The sequence below is a fragment of the Festucalex cinctus genome, chromosome 7, assembly GCF_051991245.1.
Source record: "Festucalex cinctus isolate MCC-2025b chromosome 7, RoL_Fcin_1.0, whole genome shotgun sequence".
Taxonomy (NCBI): domain Eukaryota; kingdom Metazoa; phylum Chordata; class Actinopteri; order Syngnathiformes; family Syngnathidae; genus Festucalex; species Festucalex cinctus.
Genome location: NC_135417.1, coordinates 13,034,878 through 13,051,459, shown reverse-complemented (window position 1 = coordinate 13,051,459; position 16,582 = coordinate 13,034,878). Strand labels below are relative to the sequence as shown.

The following is a 16,582-nucleotide window of genomic DNA, read 5'->3' as shown; positions in this document are numbered from 1 at the left end:
CACCCACGTTTTATGTGTCGCAAGCCATGTAGCGAACGTTAACACTGATATGTTCTCAGGTGCAGTCATTAACTTTGATCCGGCGACCACTGACAACAGTCACCCAACAAGCCAGCTCATGACTTTGTTTTCATAGTGTGTCGACTTCCCCCCTTTTGCATGCGGCTCTGCAAGTCTTTACGGTGAAAGGTTTTGCAAATAATCCATGGAAGACATTCGGTGATAAATGAGCTTCATTAAAAATTCTCTGATGGTTAACCGCAGATGTAAAATGAGGCATTCGAGTGCATAATATGCGAGCTATCGCTCCAATCTTGGCCTGTCATGTCACATTCCTTCGCCTTGGCACCGGCTTCGCGATGCTGAGCTGGTGTGAAGCGCTATGCGGCTGCTGACAGGTGGCAGAGTCTGGGAAAGGGTCAGCTTAGCAGCTACCGTAGACGCCTTAAGAAAAAAAGCCATGTTGGCTTGCAAGAATAGCTTAGCGCAATTACAAAAGTCTTGCTTGGATTGACCTGCATTGTAAATAAACAATCGGTTTTGTCTGTTATTTTTCTTCAATCAACCTGCTTGTCGAACTGGAACCATCTCAAGACTGACTTCTCATGACTGATGTGTTTTCTATTTTACCCCACGTAGATCACATTAGATATTTCGCCACTCCAGCTGGTGCTGCTAGATAAGAATTCAGTATTTGCTTGACAAGCCAATGATAATAATCCCACCCACATTGCCTCTTAACTATTTTTGTTAAAACACGTTTGCCTGCTGTCTTCAAACGTGATTCTATCCAAGTACGGTAGATAGATGAGGACAGAATCCTGCGGACAGACTACACCACACAACTAAGGTCTGAAAGTAGAAATTTGGGCCCAAAAACCCAACAACCACTGTAAAATATCACCACGTGTCCAAAAATATCAGCATTAAAAGTGAAATTTGAGATCATGTACAGCACTTTTCTAGGTGTGGACACGTACCTGCATCCTAACAACATGTCGGAGCATTAAAGAGTAAAATGGCAAGACTTTGGACAACCCCCATTAGTCATGCATCCCAAGAGCGCGACCTTGTCAAGGTGGGGAGGCATTGATCATAACGCCTGCAGTTTGTGATAAGGAAAAATAAAAGCGTTCCGATTCACAGCACGAAAACGGAATGTCGTGATTTCTCCACATATTTAGCCAAAGTCAGTCACGGCATCAACATCTGAGATTTTGCCAAGATTATGGTCCCAAGCTGTGAAAAAGTATGTCAACAAAATACACTGCAATGAAAGACATTCGTGGTATGAGGATGACAAATTGTGCAAACAACCCCCTTTTAATTTGTGTGTTTTTTGTGTGTGTGTGTGTCTGACAGAGATAAAAAGTTCCTGGCAGAAATAGTAAGAGCATATGGGACTGTTACAGCCTTGCACAAGACATTAAAAGGAGATATCATTCATTATCATTAAAATTGCAAACGTGACATTGGATGGATATTGGATCAGCCTCGAGGGGCACAGTTTTGTGTTTGTGTTTTTGTTTTAAATGAACGACGAAGAGAGCAGTTAACAGGTTTAACTATCCCACTGAGGGAAAGGAAGAAGACATCCAGACTTTGATCACTACTCAGCAGGGGGTAAACTTGACACATGGTTGCAACAATGGGAACAAAAAAGAAAAAAAAAAGAAATGGCAATCTTGCAGTCTTGTACATCAACGAATGAAACAAAGTAGGCTGGATCATCACAATCTGAAAGCACAAGTATTTGCATTGCTTACAAATTCATGAATAATTATTTCTCAGGAGGATGCATTGTCATGTGTTACATAACAATTGGAAAAAATGAATGTTGAATGGCATTAAATCCAGATAGCTCAGTGGAGTAAAGATGTCCAAACGAGACCAAACAATCAGCATCAAATTGTCTAATTTCATTTCAATTTCATCATTGGCTGCTTTGACACCCAAAGTCTGCATTACCCCATATAAAGAAATGACATAATACCTATCCTAAAGCCACAAAAGGTTTTGTTAATCGCTGATTTCATCAGTTTACTAGTGACGATATTTTACATCAGCGTTATGGCCTTTCGGGCAACTTTTGCTTTTCTGACAGCCGGCCTGGAGCCAAACAAGTTTGTCTGGAATCAGACCAAGACCAGCGACACGAGTTGGTTTGGACCGTGCCCGAAATGCTTTGATGAGTGTGTTGACACTTGACCAAATCAACCATGCCAACAAGGGGAAATAAGCAAATGTTCCATTCCAATGGACTAAACGGTGCTAGTTTATTCATGCATTATTCACTGGGAATTGAAAGAAAATGTGAAAATAATGTTGATGTGAGAGCATCATTACAGCATAACAAGTTCAGACAACTTTGGGCCAAGTACACTGGCACCACATTCTGACTGGCTCATGTTTTTACATTTGGGTGCTTCATTCTTCCAGTGCTCCGCCTTCCTTTCCTTCCATTCCATCTTGACCCGTTGCCAATTTCACCAAAATGTTTCAGGCACACCTGCTCGTGGTTGTGAGTTATAGCAATGCAATCTCTTAAGAGTGTTTCTGCAAAAATAGCGGAAGACTTTGACAAATTCTTACGAACCCATAAAAACTATTTGCTGAATTGAAAAGATGATCTCATAGTGAGAATATAGGCGGGCAGGTTAATGCAGAATCATAGAACAAATAACCTTTTTTTTGTTTTTTTTGTAAAAACAAACACTAATATGACATTTTTTTTGTTCAAATTTAATATAACATGGCCTGCCAGCTCTGCTTTGAAAAGAAATCTGGTTGGTACAAAGCCGCACTCTGTAAATGGAACACAAAATAGCTAAGTAAACCACCAAAAAATGTTCCTGGCCATCAGCAGTAGGGGGTATTAGTGCTTGTGCACTGATTGTATCGCTTACTTGCCCACTTCTCTGTCCTTAGCAGACCTGCACTGCACCAGGATAGTACGGAAATATCAATTGTATTATCTTGCCAACTCTTTGCTAAACATTTCCCCTCATTTTCAAATGAAATGTCTTTAAACATGTATGACAGCTTTCTTCCCAAATGTCCAAGGAAAAATTCCATGAAATAAAAAAACATGAAACCACCTTATGTGTCAAGATTTTCATCGACGTGGGCATTTTGTACTCAACTGTCGTGTTCGCTCTACAAAATATACAAGAGTAAGATTTGTTTTGGTCTGATGTCTCCTGAAATGATTGAAAGCATCACATTGAAATGTCTTCAAGTTGTTGACAACTGTGTCCGAGTCACTCGATTCTGACTCGAGGCAGATAAATGGAAGTCGGGAAACGCTTGAGCGAGGCACCTGGCTTCCATAAAGGCCTCAAAGCCGCCATTGCGCTCTTTGTCGAAGCCGCAGGATTGAGCTAACAGACAACACAATCTCTCGAGATTCTAAATATTGCATGATTGGAACACGAAAGTTAGATAAGCAGCGAAACCATTACAGACTTACAAACACCAGCTATGTTTGGACTGAGAACAATGGCGGCCTTCAAACCAGCATTGAGATTTGCATAATGCGAAAGAGTACATTTTGCTCAATGACTTAAACAAACACTGAAACTTTGTTAATGGGATCCAGAGGTGGATACGGACATGTTTGTTTACATGTCAGGATAATGGACCTGTTATTTGATTTGGTCTCATTGAAACGTTTTTTGTTATGTTTGATCGGAGGTTCTAATTGCCAAATGCTTTGCCACATTTCCACGAGTGACTCGATCGCCAAGATGTTGTCGAGAGCAGCTTTAAAACGATCACGACTATAGGATGGTTTTAAAAGATTATGTTTTTTGAAAGAGAAAATCCAATTCCTCTTTGGCAGAAATTGCATGATGTGGTTTAGTTTTGCTATTTCCATGTCAGTTTGCGGCATATTCTTGCTTATCACTGTTGTACTTTTTGTTGTTGTTGCATATATTATTTGTTTAAACTATTTTACACTTAAGAACATTGAGAGCTGTGTAAGACGAAGCATTAGAACTTCATCAAATCAGTTAAGTCAGAGTGTTTTATTGAATTCACGTCTTAATATTAACCCAGTAGTTCACTTTTTTTTTTTTGTATACTTGTGTAACAGTTAAAGAGTGAAATAAAAAAGTTAAGTTAAACTACAGTTCATTTTGGCTCGGACACACATTTCAATTTCCATGATTTCCTATGGGAACATTTACAGTATTTCACAATGAAGTTTAGTCATATATATTTTTTTTTTAATCTGTTTTTATGGGTGTAATAAAAACCGGCTTTTCAAAGATGAAAATGAAGGCGGCCGTAAACGTGGAGGCCTGCGTAATATTACCTGGGAAAATAATGACTACGCACAGCTCTGCTCCGGAATTGAATGGTTTCCTCCATGCTTGACCTTGTTTCATTAAAATCCACCTGGTTCTTCTAGAGCAAACAACAGCCCGATAGATATACGACGTCGTTCAAAATCATTTGTGAAGAAGTGGAGGAGGTTGACTCAGGCAAATCTATTAGCAATTCTTAACTTAGCCATCAAGAGACCCAGAAGGCAACTGGTGCACTTTTCCCACTTGAAGAGGTTTCTGCCACCGGATACTTTCCACTTCAGAACGTGACCTTTGACTCCCTGATATCAACAGTCTCACTGCTTCATCATGTGCTAATTGGCCCTTTTTTGGGATCTGTAGGGGGAAACTCGCTGCTCACAACGCCAATGACAGTGAGGTCACGAGTCCTTCTGTGTTTATCCAAACTGCCAAGCAAAGAGTTGCCGCAGGTAAAAGTCTGCGTCTTGCACATCAAAGTCTCCTCTTTACTCACACGGAATATACACGACTGTAAATTTTGCTGTATAATATGCAAATCTTTGGTCTTTCACTTCTGCTCTCCAAGTCCACACCATCCAATATTAAACTGGATTACATTTATTATGATGACCACTTGTGTCGTTCACACTCGCACAGTGAAGCTCAATGTCGCTTCATGTTAGGCCATGAAGAAGACGATATCTTACTGCCCACCCTTGAGGGAATAAAAACCAGTTCAAATAAACCCACAACATTTGTCTGGCTAATGACCACTGTGGCTAAATATTGAAATCAGCAGTTATCACGAAAGAATAACAAAACGTATTTGTTAAGATGATACTGCTTCGAAGTCTCACAAGACGACTCGACTTGGAGCGGGAGATAATGAAAGCCTTTTGAGACCAAAATATGTGCGTCCCAGCAATTTGAGACCGCAAAAGGCAGAACAAACAAACAGCAAACGGAGTAGAAAATATACTGGCATCATAACCAATTGCAGCTAATTGACACATTCAGACCACAAACAAGCGCAATCAACTCACAAAGCAAGAAATGAATTTCTTTTTGAGCCGAGATTGAAGGCCTTGACATGTTGCAATTTTAACCGTCAAACTTGAGTTGGTGTCACAACTAATCTCCCAGGGGCACCACTAACGATTCCACAAACCATCTCACGTGACATTAAAGCAGTAAAAGCACCCAAAATGTATTTCTTTTGATTGATACCTTGCCCCGATATTTTGGATGTTATGGACATGAACCCATTTTCTCTTCAAAGCCGCTCACAAAAAGAGAAAAGGTTCAAAGTTGCGGAGGCCGGAACCCGTTTTGGGATTTTTTGATGGTTCTGAACTTCTGACCAAGCCATTTCAAAATAAGATACTACCTGCTGGTTAAATGAAATTAATGTCTGCAAATTGTGAACATCAATCATCACCACAAATTACAATCTGTTTTAATGAATAGCCTAATACTAAAAATGCAATGAATGATCGCCATATGAAGAATCAATAGAGTGTCACATTATGGCATTGCAGCAAACACAGGGTGGCCCTCAAAAAACGTAATTGATCATGTGAAACGGTTATTTGTTATCAGAGATGGGAAATCCACATCCAGAATGCAAAAAAAACCCGCCACATTCTGGCGTTATCGACAGGTGCTTTTGGTCAACCGGCAGGTAAACGAGAAGCACCTGCAGCTAAAGCCAAACTTTGGTAGGGTTTTTACTTTCATGACCTGGTTTTCACATCTCTGTATGTTATGTCATGAAAGAAACAGCCACCAACCACATGACTTACTGCCATGTTGCAAATTGGTGAATATGGGAAACATAATGGTGTGATAAATTATTATCACACCTTCCTACATATTGCTGAGCCAGCTATTATGACTAGCATGAAGCTATATGAGGCGTTTTTACAGGACCAGGTGCACCTTTTGATTGTTTCATTGGAGCATGCAGAGATGGCAAAATGGCCAAATTCCACAGCTACACAAATTCGAGGGTGGCTTCATGATCATCTGAGTGAATTCCAACAACTTCACGGTCATCTCATCATACGTACGACTCATTACTTACGTCAAAGCGCAAAAGGTTTGGGAAAGAAACCTCCAGCACAATATTAATCCATATGACTTTCGACAAGGAAACAAACGGAATGAGTAATTGTGTTGAAATGTCCATGTTGGGTATGTTTTCAATCAGTGGTCATCTAAACGCAGCTCATGACACATGGAAGACCAAAAGACAGCGGCTGGCTTGTGACTGACAAGTGAAGTTCTCTGTCCCAGATTGGCGAGCTCAACCAACATCCATCCATCCATTCATTGTATATCGTGCTTGTTCTCATCAAGTCATGGTGGGTGAGCGGGAGTTTATCCCAGATGAGGTTGGGCAAGGGTCCAACCCTGGACTGGTTGCCAACCAATCAAAGATCAATCAGCAGGCAATAGCGTTAGAAGAACGCTCACCATCAGGCAAATTCCACAACTCAAATGGTTGGTGCTGCTCACCTGAAGACTTTTATTGCTGAAATAATGGACAGTCAAATGTGAGAACGTAATACCTGCAACCATAGTTGGTTTCATACGAAAACATCATCGTTTGAGTACCTTTAATCCGAATAACACACACGTGTTATTCCCGTTAGCATCGAGCACATTTCAAAACGGACATCTGGCGTTTGCTGTCCGCATATGTTCAGAAAGTGAAACCTGTCTATCCCCAGAATAGATCTGAAAATAAATGAACACCGCCACCACCTGACCGCTTTCGAGATAGGGCACATGTACAAGCACGAGATAAAAATACAGTATGTAACATTTGAAATGTGACACCCATGGCAAAAGTCTCTAAACAGCAATTTAGCTTGCTATTACTCGCTTCTCGAAATAGAAGGGAAAACTAATCACAATGTTGTTATTAATATTCAGGTCAGTATGGCTCTTTATATAGCTGAGATTATCTACAAATGAGAGCGATTATTTTAGTGATGCGGGAAGATCAAGTGACAAACTGAAGTAGTCGTAATGACAGCATGAATAATCTGTTAGATGGAAGCAATAACTCTCGAGAACTGTGCCATCAATTTAGACTTTGGTGTTGGTCTAAACATATTAAGTCAAGTCAGAAAACAGTAGGCTGCTATGTTTGTTTGCAGAAACAACAATCCTTTACATACATGCAAGAAATTTGTGTATATGGTGTTTAGCATGATGATGATGTTCCCCATTTCATTGAATGTATCCAATTCTAAATCATGTCATTGAGAACTGGAGTCAAAAGAATCCAAAGCATGTGAATATGTTATCATAAAATGTTCAATCTAAAATGGCCTTTAACCTGGAAGCATGTTGAAGAAGTATGAAATTGTACTCCAGTAAGACGGACTAAAAGCTTTTTGTTTCCGTTAATGGCACATTATAGCAGCAGCTTCTCTTTGCCAAGTCAGGAAGTGACCATGTTGTTTTGTTGAGACAGAGATTCCAAACTGCGGCAGGGTGCTAATTTGTCACGCTCTGCACAACACGCGAGACGTAGATGAGACGATTCAATCTCCTGCTGGCTCTCTCAGCTAATCCTGAAGAGCGATGGAGATGGACAGAATGAAATGGATTCCTGCATTAAGTGGATGAGGCCCTCCTCACGATGGGACTCGAGTAGCGATATACTTCACATGTGGAACTCTTTCTTCCCACATCCCTCAGAACCCCCCAAACACGAGCGTGCCTCAAGCAAGGTCTGATCTCGGACTATCTCACCAGAACAATCAAAGCGCTCCTCGTGTACCTTCATCGAGTCTATTCACGCAGAATAACAACTAATGCTTCTTTCTTGGGGCCGCCTGCAACACGCTCTTTGTCATTCAATGCAGTGGTGAGCCCGGGACGTGTTAGCTGACACCGGACTCCTTTGCTGCCGGTTTCTGTGGACTCGACACTTTCCAAAGATAACACTAGCCAAAGATTTCCACTCTGAGGCACTGCTGAGGCAGCCTTCCTGATGGGGAACAGACCAAAAACAGCTCAAGATCAGAATCCAAATTCAGAGCGCAGTATCAGCTACGTGATATTCTTAAATTATGGATGTCGAAATCGGGCACGTTTATAGTCAGCTTTGGGTCCAAAACGTGCGTCATATGGTTGACGTAAGCAACACCTGACAAGTGAACATTTTAGCTCTGCATGCTACAGTATTACATCTCAGTCTCATCTTTGATGCTGCAGCTTTTTGATAAAGCAAAATGATCACACAAGTGCACAAGTAAGCAAAGGAGGCCCTCGTTCTACTTTTTGTTCTCAAAAGCAACCACAAAGTAGCAATGATGTTCATGTTTCAATAACAAAAAAAAAAAAAAAAAAAAAAAAAGATGAGGTCCATTAGAAAGGACCAAGGCAAATGTGCTCATCAAATTGCAGGCCCTTCCATTATACCTGTCGCATGCAGACATATGCCGATGACATTTTCTATTAAGCAAGAAGTAAAATGAGAATTCCGGCTGGTGTCTGCAGCAGGAGCGAGCCAGCGCGGCCTGGCCGTGTGCAGTCACGCACCGCATGACATCTTAGAGGGGGAACATTCCTACGCACTGCTTCAAAAAAACAAAACACCTTTCCCCATTTAGAAACAGGGGGCAAGAAAAAAGTGCTTTGCTGTAAAAATACTGATGTGGCAAATTAATAGAAAATGAAACCCTCAACAACGATTTGTCATTAGATGTTCCCATGCAGACACATAATGAAACGAGAATCTCTTATTTAAGAACTTTCCACAGGAAGGGAAGACTTCCCGAATTCCACTTCACGTTACTCTTGGAGCTGTTCAAAGAAGGTCAGTTCATGTTTTCAAACACACGCCACAGGCTTACTCAAATATTTCCTCTCCTGCAATATGCTTAAATTCAAACTCAAGTGGCAGTTGGCAGACAGAATCGGATGACTTTGGTATTCAGTTACAGCTTTACAGAAGTTGTCAATGTGTCGCTTGTCCATAAATCACTCCATTGAGACAGGAGGCGGCCCTCTCGTCAATCAGTCCAGCCAGACGTGGAGGTGACGCTTGCCGCCATTGTCATTTCTGACTAAGAAGGGATTTATTTGATCACGTAAGTGAAGTGCACCGAGCCAATCCAGTCATTCATTTAGAGCAGAGCTCACCAACATGGTGATGCTTTTATTCAAAAGGAGCGGCGCATAGATTTCATTTAGAAGTAACTGTAAGACGATAACATTTGAAAAGTTCTTTTTTTTCTATGCTTGCTGGTAGGAATTTTTAAACAAAACACGTTAAATGTTGCCAATCAAAAGATGAATAAGCTGTAGGTTCATTTATTTGTAAATCTGAGTGTGCCTCACCAGACGTGAACCTCAGCGCACGTCACTGCCATACGTACAGTAGACAACCAATTGGAGCTGTGCACAGGTGGCTCACAGGTGGTTAACCCCTGTTGACCTCGTCTGTTATCTGAGTGACGAAAGATTTAAAGCCTGCCAAGGAACTGATGGCACCTGATGTTTACATGATGCAATTTAAACAACTGGTATCTGCTCCAGTAAAGGAAAAACATCGTGTGTTTAAGCACATATGGCTCCAAAATATTAGGGGAGGAGCCAGTCGGTGTCATATTAAATAGTTTATAAGCTAAAGTAGCTGACTGCTGCAAACTGTAGACTGTTACGAAAAACGAACGTCAAGTCAGGAAAAAGTCTTGGCAGTATCGAGCCATTTAAGATGTCCAGGTGACGACAAGCAAAATGTTCTACTGTGGATTTATTAACAAAACATTCCAGCTTGCAACACGCTCCACAAACATGTCAGACTGGTTACCACGAAAAATTAAATATTGTGTTATTCCACCACTAGGTTAAAGGGTTTAAATTTAGAACAGTGACTCTCATACATTTTACACCAAGAACCATCTCAAAATTTCATTATTATTTATTATTACCAGAATGACAACATTCAAAAACATTTTCGTATCATAGTATTGCTTTGCTTTTGTTTTTAAGCTAACCTAAAAAGTTAATTACTCTCAGTCCAGGAATCTAATGAAACCAAATGTTGTGAAATAGTTAATAATATTGAAGCATTTGACCATTGCTGATACTAGTGAGCAAAAGTGTTTGGACCCGTAAGCTAACAGGTACAATTAAGGCCAGACAACACAGAGATTTTTTTTCCATGCAGAGCTCAGCTGCTCCTGCCTCCTTCAGTCAACTGCAAATGGAATGTTGGCGCAAGTGCGGTATTGATACATGGTTCATCATCACGACACTACAGAAAGTTTGAAATGTGCGCTTGCTGCATTCTCTACAAAAATAAGGCACATCCAAAATGTTTCCAATCCAATCCAAAAACACATTTTTTACATGTTGACCAGATTGAAGTGTGCTCTTATCTAATGTGCCCAACAAATCTTTCCTTCTATCTCGGTCTCTTTTCATTTGCTTTGGGGCAAGATACAAACGTTGTTCAATTGTGTCCTGCTAAGGCCCGTTTGAGTGGTCCACTTAAGAAGCATGTCTTGGTGCTTGAGTTCCTTCAACCTCCATTGATGACTGGAATGAAAACAATTGGAGCGACTGTTTCAGTGTTGCTTGTTCCCAAGCAGAGAGAAGTCGAGCTAGCAGTTTAGCTAGCTACAGTGAGGGTTTGTTTCTCTTTGGGTAGTCATTTTACCAAAGTTTGTCAACAGGATTAATCAAAAACTTCTGTAGAGGGATTAAGGCGTACGAAGAAGGTATTTTAATGCAGGTATGGACAAAGATTTTGATCAAGTTCATCTCTCTATTGCGCCACATTTGAATGCTGTCCACGCATTATACTATACGCTTTCGGGTTTTGACATTTTATTCTCCAGAAACCTCATTTACCTCATGTTCTTTATGATGGGAAAAGAATGACAGCACTGGCAAGGAGCTGAGCGAATAACACCGAAAAGGATATTATGTTTCATTATAGGCGCTGCAATATAAATATTATTTATCCCACTCCTGGCTTGCACTTGAAGCTTACATCACCTCTAAAAATAACAGCCATAGCTCCTTCTTGGCCTTGGACATGTTTGCAGTTGATAAATGAAACGAATACCTGGTATAGCAACCAACTATTGTTTCCAGGAGCTTATCAGGTTTTGCAGAAAACACGAGTAAAGATTAGAGTGGGAATTCTAGAAAGAGCTCATACAAGCTAAAAGTCGCAAAGCAATAGTGGATGCCAAACTCCAGCATGGGTGGCAGTAATGCACACCAAAAGTTACTTGCCAACTGCTAAAACGAGAGAAGAAGAAAACTGGGAGTCTGTCTTTGTGGCGTATCCATCATGGCCGAGTATTTAAATAAAATGCTGTGCTGAGTCAGGAGATGACCACCGATTAAGTACAGTCAAGACTGTGCCACTGAATACTTGTAAGGCAGGTTAGTGCATGTTAACTGTTAGTATGATACAAAAACAACTTGACCAGCGTCCCACAACAGACAATGGAAGTTCCACTGCATTGTCAATGCTGTAAATCAACAAATATTACTTGAACGACTCAGTGACTTTAACAGGAAATGAAACACAATGACAAAGGCAGCAAAGATAATGTGTAGACGAGAAATATGATAAATATTCCATCTTAATAAATCCCAGAATTCTCCCCAGACAGTTGACAAGTGTCAAAGGGCATTTCCAGCTCATGGGTCTTCGGGGGCATTCCTGACTTTTCAGGCAACCAGTCGTGTGAATGAGATTGTCACATCATTCTAAACTTAAACCTGTGGCGCTTTTTCCAGCTGATGTCAGGCTCAACATTGGCTCAATCTCAGCGCGTAAATGTGACAAAAATCCAATAAATCCCCTTTGAAAGCCAAACAGCAATGCAAATGATTCAAAGCCGGCCAGCTGAGGCAACAGCAGTTGATCCAAAGCGAGAGAAGAAATAACAGCCAAGCTTCACATAAGACCGCATGACTGACAGTCGTGTTACGACAAACACAAAATATGTTTATGCTCTTATTGGGCTTATTGTCTTGCTCGATGCAGAACGGGAAACTGACGTTTCCTTCCAACGTGGCCAGCATCAAAGCTGAATGAAGGAAAAGTGAGGGAGGATGAGGAATGCAATTCAATGTCACACCGGGATTTGGCTGAAGGCCACTGAACTCGCCATCGGGTTTTTACTGCTTCTCGAGTTCTTTCAGTTCGTATTGTCGAGCCAACCGTAAATCCTGATGCAAAACTCAAGCATGACGGATCGTAAATCTTTTAAAGCTACATTTTTGCTGTGGCCTACCATCATGGATACCATAAATACAGGACGCTACCAGAACTGGTCAGCTAAAGAATAAAGATACTGACCCAATTAGAAAAGCGTATTTCTCTATAAGCGACACAGCCCAAAAAGGCTGTGACAAAATTAAGCTCGTATGCTACTGTGACCGTTTTCTAGACACTCGGAATGATTTGCTAACATATTTACAGCTGGTTTGCAGAGTCAATTGAATGTTGAACAATCCTTATTTTTCCAGTGCTGCCACTTTTCATTCTCGCATGAAGGATGCAGCGAGTGGCTGGACGCTGGTTGCTCGCAGAAGCACTCAAGCCTTCGCTCGATAACGCCGCAAACCCTGACATTAAAATACAATAAACTATATTCTGCAGAATTCAAATATACTTTGGTCGAAGAAAAACAAACCACTCTGATGTTCTTTCCAGTGAGCGGACAGTTGTTTAAAGGCTGCGGCCGTTGAGGTTGCACACCTGTCCACTGCAACATCCAATCAGCCAGTCTCACAGCTGCGCTCTTTCCCAGCATGCTCTGCTTCGCTCGATGGCGTCCCACCCATGGATCTTGCTTTAAACAGCTGTAGCCAGGTTTACGGTCGGTCACTTACACATGTGATTGGTCGCCTTGGTTTAGCGTAGCTCATTCTAAGGCAATTTAAAGGATATTGTACAATACTGGAGTGGAGTAGTTTTGTTTTTGGACAGTGGGAGGGGCTTCAGGTATGCAGAATGGTAATTTGCTCTTCTGTGGTTGATTGGTCAATGAATGATAGTGCTGAGACGGGTATCCTACTCATAGCGTTTGTGCTGTAAATGGGGAACATCATTTTTGTTGAGGTTGGTCTGACAGCTGTTTTTCGCTCATTTTTGGGTGCAGAATCCATAACTGATCTCAGTTTTCCCCTATCACATCAACTTTTTGAACTATAGATTCAAATATAGGCATAGAATGAACTATGAAAGTAACGGGCATGGCGGCAATGTTTATTGTGTTTATACAAAAGATATGGCTTCATTTCTACTAACTATGCTAGCTTTGTGTTTGCGCATATTGATACTACTGACCTATTGGGACCAGTGTGCCAATTTTTCTTTTAATCAGCATAAAAATCTATCGTAACAGATTTTTATTTTATTTTTTTTATACAAATTGCTCCCCGGTGTTATCTATCAAGCTGCGGCGGTCAGTCCCCCCATCGACGAATAGGAATCTGCGCATGACGGCCACATGTCTCGTCTTTGTTGAATTCATCCCAAAGTTGCAGCTGTCTTGCCGCTATGTCAATTTACGTGGCTGACACAACAATCAGCATTCTGCCCTATCATAGAAACACAAGCCAGATCAAAATCCAGGGCCTGCAGATTCCAACCATACGGTGGTGAACCGAACAGAAATGCTCAGTGGAAAGGAAACATAACTTAAGTTGTTCAAAATACGGACAACCTTGTCAGTTTGCTTGTTCACCCTCGCGTCCACAGCAAAAGAAGTAAAACGCCTGATTGGAGGGACATTTAGACGGCTCTCGTCTCTTTGGACGGGTACGGAAGAGAGCTGAGGGGGTTTTCAACTGGAACCAGATGGCTTCTTAGAAGGCGCATGCCTTTGTCTGAGTGTGGGAGAACATGAGCGTGTGATTGTCCTTAGACAAATCACTGTTGTAGTTGTCCTGGCCTTGGACTGTATGCGAAACAGCATTCAAAAAAAGATTCAAAAATGAGATCCATTTTTCACGAAAGATAAAATATTTTTGTTCCAAGGGCACTGGGACAACAGGGAAAACAATCTTCTGCACTGCAGCTTAAGAAAGACGCACACACCGAAGCTTTGCTATTATGGCACAGTACGGAGCTGTCGGGCTAACGGCCAAACCGACAGAATACAAAAACAGTTGAGTGAAAAAGTGTGAGGTGAGCGATCCCTCCGCTGATTTGACTTTGCTCGGAGACGTCGGCTGCCTCACATTTCCCATCTCTGGCACTAAACTGTTTGGGTGACCGTAATCCCATTTTGGGTCCCTCGGAGGGAAGTGCAAGAGTTAGCCCATTTCATCTTCATCTTCATCTTCCACCGAGTCCCCGAGGCGTCATGTGATCTGCGTGTTTTCAACTCGAGTTGCGCCTGCTCGCTTGCATGCTCTGGTCGCAGAAACAAGGAGAGAAATTTGATGAGACAGCCTGATAAAGACTACAAAAAGAAGTTCACGTTATGCAATATCCTCTTGCTGAAAATACGTACATGAACAGCAAATGACGAGATTGTTGTGCTTAAATAATTCATGAATTCATAGTAGCTACAACAAATGAGGACATGTTCCCATTTACACAGTTAGAATGAGCCGTCTCGGTCCAAATCAAAACAACTTCAGATTTTCCAAAAAACGACCTTGTTTTTTTATGGGCATCTTCACAGCCGGTGCCCACAAAAATCAACAAGCTTAGCACCGCTCTGGCACCGTGCATGGAAAACATTGGATCTTCGCCTCGGGAGTCAATTGCCTGACATTATCCTCAGCCGGACTTTGAAACAAATGGTAACCTTCAAAACAAATCTTCGCCCTCAAAGCCCTTTGAAGCGGCGCAGTTGACGTCATACAAAACGACTCCAAATTTCCTCACCAAAGTGGTTCAGAACTTAAAATTGGTTACATATAATCACGCACATAAACAAACCATTAAAAAGCACGAAAAAGGCCACACTTCACAGTATGCAAAGATTCTGTCAGCTGCAAGGAACAATCATCAAAGAAAATACGTTGCTCGTTGAATTCCATTTTCAGTGTCATTGTCAGCTGGAGTTTTCAGTTGTCAACATGAAGATCAAAACTATCAATTTGAATCAATTATAGTCTGAAGAGCAACGTGAGTCATCAGCGGCCACAATCAATCACGTCTTGAGTTGGGATGAACAAATCTTGTAAAGCAAGTACGGTACTTGCTTCAGTAGTGCGTCTTTTACTGTGTGTGAGAGCTTTGCATTTGAGTGTTTAAGTAGGAGTTTTTAGAGCATTTCGGTTGTAATGTGAATATTTCAATATGAGAGTGTTCCACAGTAATCAAAGTGCTTCAGTGTGTGTGAGACATTTCAGTAGTGAATGAGAGGATTTCACTCGTGTATGTGAGAACATTACAGTTGTGTGTGTACAGTGTTTCAGTAGTGTAAGAGTTTAGTGGTGAGTGTGAGCATTTCACTAGTGAAAATGAGAGAATAATTTTTCTTTTGTGAGAGTGTGAGATTTTCATTGTGAATCCTCATAATTTCAAGTCACTTTTTCTAAGGCGCAAGAAAATCCCTTTCAAGATTTCGTCTTTCGGGACTTGTGCTCATAAACAACAAGAGCGTTGCGCTGCCATTTTCTTGTGAGAACTCGGGAATGAAAATCACCTTGTAATGCTGCACTCGTGGGGCTTCAGGTTAAACTCTCCAGTCAGATCAAATCAGGCTCAAATGTCTGGAAGAGTTACAGTAACAGTGGCCACCTTGGCTGGAAGAAATAAATCGGCTCAGCTCATGGTAGTCTCAGGGCAGGAGCGGGAAAGGACAACAGGTGGTTGTCAACTTAAACAGAAAGACGGACATCATCCACTTAGGGAAGAGCAGCAAGTCTGTCTGCGTCTCTGCAGGCTGCGCTAAGCTCGGCAGGAGGACGGAATGAGCGACTTCACAGGACAAAACACCTTCGGTATCCAAGTCAACATGTTATCATGACTATTTAGCGGGTAAACGAAAGGTTAAGAACTAAATCCGATTTGAACTGGAATATCAACGTAGCAAGCATATCAGTCACTACTACAACTATTATTAACAAAATAATGAACACAACTTTGGGTAAAATTAACCCATAGTGCTCAAAAATCCACAGCAAGTGTGATCGGAAAACAACCGAGCATTTTTTATTTATTTATTTATTTTTTTTAATATGAATGATGATTTTCAGACTCCATTAGGGGTCATGTCCATGTAAGGAGAAGAAATCTCCAGAATACTTTGACACAGTAACAAGTAGTTCCCAGACCACAG

At 41.3% G+C, this 16,582-nt stretch overlaps 1 protein-coding gene across 3 annotated transcripts in view; it reads right to left on the bottom strand.

Annotated features, from left to right (window-relative positions):
* The window catches only part of fhod3b (formin homology 2 domain containing 3b), a 76,358-nt gene that overhangs the window by 40,666 nt on the left and 19,110 nt on the right, over positions 1–16,582 (bottom strand). The window lies entirely within an intron of this gene.